Raw genomic sequence first — 7,728 nt, 5'->3', positions numbered from 1 at the left:
CTTTGATTTATTGGTAAAATAACTATTTTTAGATAAGTTCATGTATTGTTAGTTTATATTCTAGTAAAACGCAAAGTTTATAGTATAACGTTTAATTTGTATTTTAAACGAAAGATTCGTTAAGATAAGCTTTGTATTTATTTTGATAATATTGTCAAATGCTTTTCTTTTATTTATTGGTGAAATAAATATTTTTATATTAATTCATTTAATATTTCTGTTAGTTTATATTCTAATAAATGTAAAGTTAATAATGTCACGTTTATAATTTTAGTTTAACCTAAAACTTCGATAAGATAAGTATTACATTTATTTTTAATAATATTGTTAAACATCTTTCTTTCTTGATATAATAAGTATTTTCATATAAATTCATTTGTTATTGATTGTTGATTGATATATATACATTCATTTTATTATTATTGTTGTTGAATGTTGACCTCAAAATTAGATATGTTTTTGAATAGAATTGATTTTCGATCGATTTAATCGATTTGATTATATTTTGGTTTTGAAACACGTGTAGTCGTTTTATTATTTTAATGATCATTACTTTGTATTTTATTATAGTTCTTTTAGTGTATTTAATTATTAATTTTTTCTATATGTGACTGTAGATTTTCATGGATGAGTTCATGAACTTTCTAAATTATATATCTATATATTATATACTGTGAAACTTAATATAATTTTTGATAAATTTACCTGTAAATTTGGATTTTTATCCCTAATATTATTATCATTATATATATATATATATATATATATATATATATATATATATATATGTAGTTTGAAATAATTATCTTCGTTCTTTAACAGAAGGGGTTTGGATATATATATAGCTATGCACACACACACACACATACACACACATACACAAACACACGCATGCACACACATGTATATTTAAAATAATCCATTGTTTCTATCTATCATGTATATAGGAATTCCACGCTTTACAGAAGCAATGTGTTCTTGAAAATCCGGCCGTAAGACGAAATTCTGTAATGCGAAATTAATTTTCCCCATTGATTTTCTTATCATCAAGTGAGATTGCATTCCTACTGATAGTTTCAATTTAAAAAAAGCGCAGAAAAACAACAGAGAACAAGCAACTCGATCATCTTTATGCATGAAAATAACTATTTCTAAACAAACACGATAGAGTATAGATAAATAACAAAACAAAGAAGTTACCTCAAAAGATGTTGACTACTCTTTGGGGTGAGGTGGCGGAATGAGCGTTATTAGGAGGAATAGAGACAATATTTACTATCTTATGGTTCAATATTTACTATCTCATGAACATGAGATTGAGAAGTGAACCTCTTATCCACAGTTGTTTGTTGTTTACGATGCAACATCCCTTTGTACAGCTCAATATAGGAAGTTAGTTCATTCTAAACTTCACTTGTAATTTTTATACTATGTTCACGATTAGTATCATTATCAACAAAATCCTGCAGACCTCCCTCTATAAGTGTCAACGCTTTAACAATAAATTTTATTGTCTGGTTAAGTGGTGTAGAAGCTTGTTCTTTTTCTAACAATATCAGCTCCTCCTAACTTTCTCTCTGACACATTTACAACTCAATAACATCACCTTGTATAACTTGTTTAACTCCTATGTCCTTTGTAAGTGTCACAATATATTTTCAAATTTAGTGTAGACTTTCTACTTGAGGAAAATTTGTAATGTCACGGATACAATCTGGCCATATACTTTTTCAAGCATTATTCAAGGTTGACGGTTTAACTTTATATGACTCAGTTATGTTACCTACAGCATCCAATGCGTTCAATTTCTTTTAAAAATCTCTAACTGTAGGTTTATCCTCCTTCCAGTTACTTTCATAAGTTCTTTGAAAGTTATATAATATGACTTGAAGTTAGCTGTCACACTTTGATCCATTGGCTGGAGCAAAAAAGCGGCTTTCTTGGGGATACATTCGACTCTCACATTATCAGAAAGGTCATCTAAATGTCAGTTAGATGGCCGGGTATATTGTCTAAAAGAAGCTATGCTTTGTTGGACATAGTATGTCTGGCAACGTACTTTTCCACCGCAGGACAAACAACGTTTGTAAACAACCCTTTGAAAAGGTTCTTAACCATCTATACTTTCTTATTTGAACACCAAATCAGAGGTAGAGTACACTTCGTGTAACCCTTGAAAGCCCTTAGATTTTCGAATTGACACACACATAGGGACTTTAATTTCATATGCCAGCAGCGTTTCCTCCCAAAAGAAGCGTCAGACTAGTTTTGGAAGCTTTAAATCATAGTGTTGGTTTTTCTTTCTCGAGAAATAAAAGTTCTAGCAGGCATGTACTTACAGAAAAGCGCAGTCTCATAGCATTGTATACTTGCTCTAGTGTGTATCCCTGTTCAGCTATTATTTTCTTCAGCTTCCCAGGATAATTTGTAGCAGCCACTGTATCAGCACTCGCAGTTTCACCAGTTAATTTTACGTTGTGTTAATTCATGTATTTCTTAAGCCTTTCAAACTTGCCTTTACTAGCCAAAAAGGGCTTTCATTAGAAGTTTCCCCTTCTATTTTCTGCAAATTTTCATTGCTCCTTTTTGAATTATTACCGTGTTTATCTGTAAATTAGCCTATTCTGATCCTCGGTTCATATACTCAAGAGTTGTTCCATTTTAAGCACTACATTAATATATGGAACAATAAAGTTCGGACAGTTAACGGAGCAGCTTCTTGAGCACCTGATGTAATTTTATCCCTGTTGTTACGTATTGTTCCCACTGTAAACAATGTAAGATTTAATATTTTAATAATATAACTTCGCATCAATCTTTTAAAAATATCACTTTTAATATCCGCTGTAACTCTTTTATGGTTCATTTTGGTACAACTAACTTCAGGTCTACAGGATACTTTCTTTCCAGACATCTTAAATTAAAGACAACTCCAACAGCAGCGGCGAGTAACTATCCACAATAAATATGTGGTAAAAAAAAATTGTCCCAGCAAAGATCTGGTTTGTGAGAGCGGAAAATTGTCCTATTCATATTGATGCAATGATGAAAATGAGAAGAAAAGGGGAAGGACTGAGAAAGAGAAAGTACTATATGATTACAGTTAGCTGAAAAGACACCAGATTTTATAGCAATTCGCCCCTTGTACCTTCTAACTTAAGACATAAACACACTCACACGCACGCACCTCCCACACAACCACACACACACACACACACACACACACACACACACACACACACACACACACACACACACAAGCAATCATGCACATTTGTGTTGGTGTACATGTTGATATCTGCTGTAGCTAGTTGAATTCAAAAGTTAGTAGTCGACAGTAGTGATGATGTAGGTTGCATTGATAAAGATGTTTGTGATAGTGGACGCGTATTGTTAGTGGTGTGGTGGTTATATTGTTATTGAAAATTGTATTGTTGTGGCTGTTTAGTCTTAAGTCAATCCTCACTGACCAAAGATCAAAGACATTTCATCCCAAATTTTAAAATACACTAGGACACCACCCAATATTCTTTTATTTGAAATACATTTGCTTATCTACTTCATACTATACAGGGTTATTCAAAACAATGAACCGATTTCATTACGCAATATCTTAATAAGGAAAAGCGATGAAAACTCCAGCTAAGTCCCAAGTATTTACTCACAATAAACTTTTATTCTTGTCTTACAAGTGTTCAATGTAGCCACCACCTACAGCACGGGCAACATCAATGCGATAAGGGAATTCTTCCCCGAACACTAACCAACAAAAAACTAATTCCACTCAGTTCGCTTTGTGAATGTCCAATTGGATAGACTCCGATGCAGCTGATGTTTTTCTTTTTATCAGTTGGAAGAAATAAGCGCCGGCCAGGAAATAATTTTCGCTACAAACATAAACATAGTCAGCAGATTTGGATAGTCTTCCGGCTACTTCTGGCTGACGATACATACATACATACATACATACATACATACATACATACATACATACATACATACACTGTCTGAAGAGTATTTCAGTATTTTATGAAGTTATTTATTTATTGCATTTTTACACTTGTTTCGGTGACCATCCCATGGCAGATTACATTACAGATTTACTTCTCCAATGGTCGATAAATACATCATCAGTATTTGCTATTAAAACATATTCACATACATATGTACACGTGCGTGCGTGTGAGTGTGTGTGTATGTGCATGTGCGTGTATATATATATATATATATATATATATATATATATATATATATATATATATATATACATACATATATATATATATATATATATATATATATATATATATATATATATATATATATATATATATATATAAATATATATATATGTGTGTGTGTGCGTGTATGTATGTATGTATCTGTTTGTGCTTCACTGCGTGGTGCGTGTTTGGGCATGTATGCTTGCGCGCACTACATAAGTGCATCTTTGTATTTTCGTGTATAATATGGTGTTTTTATCATATCTAAAATACATTTATACAAATATCAAACATCACACATCTATATGTATACGCATATATAGCCGGTGTTAAAACGGGGGTAGCTGATGAAGGAAAATGTTCTCTATGTGGCTTGTGTGTTTTCTGTACTCTGGTTATTATTATTTTCTTGTCTACGTTTTGTTTGCAATGTCCTGTACCCAGATATGCACCTATATATACAGGTAGACGTAGGTATACACATACCTGTACGTATATATGCGTATACTCATTTATTATTTGTTTATATATATATAGTTAATATTTTCGTCTTTAAGTTCCCATATCCTACGTGATAAGGAAGTGCTATTAGCCTTATGTTTGAGTCTAAATGATGACCTATGATTATAGAACCTAGATTTCCAGAAGGATGAGCAACCAGGGTAGGTGAGAGTATTCGCTTCCGTAATTATTTCACAAGAGTAGACTATGTTCTTTGCTAGGCAGTTTCCACGCAAAGGACATGTTGTTGTTGTTACACAATTGCACCCAAATTTATAATTGCCAGGCCGTCTGATACTTGCACGTGGAGGGTAAATGTTGATAGAATTCTTATCTTGGTTACTTCTAGGGTAGTTAGAATCTACGCCTACACTGTCGTTACTATTATTGTTATTACTAACTCTGTTCTTTCTGTCGTCAATACTGGTGCTAGATCTATTAGCCGTATCAACATTATTATCAATTATATTGGTATTGTGACTAGCATAATTATTGTCGTAATTACTGTTTGAGGTGGAACGGGTTATTCTATTAGGAGTAGCAGTAGCGTCATTCAACGCAGCAGTACTATAGGGTGCGCCAATTATCTGTGTTGTGTCTGGGTTTAGTGGTTCATCTAGTATACTGTAATTCGATATTGGGATAGGGTTATTGGGCCTAACACTGTTGCTATTTTTATGTGACGGACGGAGGCGAATACTGTATCTTATTTATAATGCTTTTGATTTGTAAGATGTAATAAATAATATTATTCCTTAAGTAAGAAGCTATGATGGTAAACTCGTCACTTATAACTTAATTATAAGTATTTATCAACATCCATAACTCTTGATTCAGGCTGAGTAAATGTTATGATGAATTATACACATCAAGACGCTGAACGTGCGTTTAATGCGTGCATGTATGTTGAAGATATGGATTCGTATTCTTTTAACCGTTACATAAAAAAATACAGTTTCATAAATACAAAAATAAATTTAACAAGTTGAAAGAACGCGAAGTAAAAGAAAATTATTTCTAAATTATTTCATTTACGTATATTAGTATTAATATTACAATGGAAAGTAAACATTTTGTTATAGTTATTATAACTTAAAATCTATACTAACGTTCACAACAATTCAATCTTGTTGGATTTGAGTAATAAACATGGCATGAAGATTAGCCGATACTCGAAAGAATGAGTGCCGTGGCATTGAGTAACAACCAACGAACACCAGAGATTGAGTGTCATGAATTTGAGGGACAGCCAACGATCACTGAATAATTTCCCAAAAAATCAGGGTTTTTATAACTGCTCATACACGAATTCTATGAACCGTACTTCGTGAAAGATTTCTTTAATGAGAGTTTAGAATTCGTATATGGGCAGTAATTTTAAACCAATGAGAAATCAACAATTTCTCCTGTTCGGGCAAACGAACCTATGTTCTCTCTCCGCCTCTCATGAGTTTGCTACACTATCATTACAATTACTATAATTACTACCATTACAAACAATGTTATTACTATCAGGATCATTACTATAGTAATTACTCTTCCTGTTATTATTATTATAGGTATTGTTACTATTATTAATATGGACACTGTTGCTGTTAATACTAAAATCATTATTTAATGATCTGCTACCAGTTGCATCTACGCTGCTAACCAGGTGGTTATAGACCATAGGTGTCGGATTAATAACTTGTTTATTGATATTAATTTGGATACTATCATTATTAGTTCTTGGATTATTGGGGTTAGGGTGATTATTATTGTTTGCTCTTAATCTAGCTTTTTTTTATTCTGGTTTTATTATGTTTAGATATGAGGCATTTCATATTGGGGAGAATCGAATATGAGATTCTAATAGTTTTAGTGGAAAGAATACTGCTATATTTATGAGTGGGTGGAAAGTTATTGGATATAATTGAAAATATTTTCTTGCATAATTTTCCTGTAACTGCTACATTATATGGTATGTTATATCATATATAGTTGCGTAATTTACAGCTCTTACGTTTAGGAATTCTTTTATTGTTAATATTACGCCTATCGGTAGGATTTTCCCTAACTGAATTTTTATCGGTGTGATTTCTTTCTTTATGTTTTTTTTATATCTTAACCCCATTTGTATTTATGCTGGTTGTATCTGTGCTTTTATTAGACCTATTTACTTTACCTCCGTTCAAAGAACCAACTCTAGAACCTCTAATTTGTTTATATGACGGAGCTTTACTAATGATGAATGCTTTGAGTGGTTTATCCTTTAAGTTTTTAACAAAGGAGATTTTCTGGGAGTACCCAGCGTTTGAGAGGGTTTAATTATAATGATGAGCATGATCACTAAAAATATTTTCGTTTGAGGATAACTTAGGTAGTCTATCGGAAACAGCCTGGATTGTGGTATTAATTATACAGGGCGGGTGATTAGATAATGTGCCAATAACTTGTGGTTTCTTCTGGCTTTCTATAAAGGTAGTGAAGGCCTTTATCTATGTCTAATGTAGCATCTAAAAAATTAACTAACTTAGTGTTGGTCATGAATTCAAGTTTCAGTTTAAATGATTTTCTTTCTAAGGTACTTTTGCTATTGGTAGGGTATATGAATAGGGCGTCATCTCTGTATAGACCCCTCCCCCCCCCCCGAGAATAGCCTCTTAAGTAGAAAGGCCCCGACTAAGTCAGTCACCTGAACTTAGTCGCTCGAGCCCATAGCCACATCGAAGTTATCAGGGGTATCCGACCTAGTCCAAAGCTTACCCTCGAATTCAATTATTGTCTTCCTAGCTAAGAGTATGATGTCAATTTTTTCTCTATCTATAAGTGCAAGGTTACGAGCATATATTAGGGACTTATTCAATAAAATTGGAGAAATACTTGCGTAGTAATTCGATATGTCGAATTGTATAAATGAGTAATTGTTCCTACAAGTAATAGACTTGAACCAACTTAAAACATCATCAGTGTTAACCCATATGTTGAGCGGAATGTGAGGCTTAATCCGGGGAATTACTGAGTC

The 7,728-nt window shown here is 32.6% G+C and overlaps 1 protein-coding gene across 3 annotated transcripts in view; it reads right to left on the bottom strand.

Annotated features, from left to right (window-relative positions):
• Window positions 1-7,728, bottom strand: part of LOC106882999 (uncharacterized) — a 230,679-nt gene that overhangs the window by 124,222 nt on the left and 98,729 nt on the right. Inside the window, exon 1 of one of the 3 annotated variants that reach the window (XM_089354483.1) lies at window positions 1,201-1,400. The exons of the other annotated variants lie outside the window; for them this stretch is intronic. The gene's annotated coding sequence lies outside the window, so the exon portion shown is untranslated. Of the gene's footprint in view, window positions 1-1,200; window positions 1,401-7,728 lie in introns of those variants that run through there. 3 annotated transcript variants of the gene reach the window in all.

Source organism: Octopus bimaculoides, chromosome 6 (genome assembly GCF_046866305.1).
Source record: "Octopus bimaculoides isolate indiv1 chromosome 6, ASM4686630v1, whole genome shotgun sequence".
Taxonomy (NCBI): Eukaryota; Metazoa; Mollusca; class Cephalopoda; order Octopoda; family Octopodidae; genus Octopus; species Octopus bimaculoides.
The sequence above is the reverse complement of the archived record's forward strand: the minus strand, read 5'-3'. Positions and strand labels throughout refer to the sequence as shown.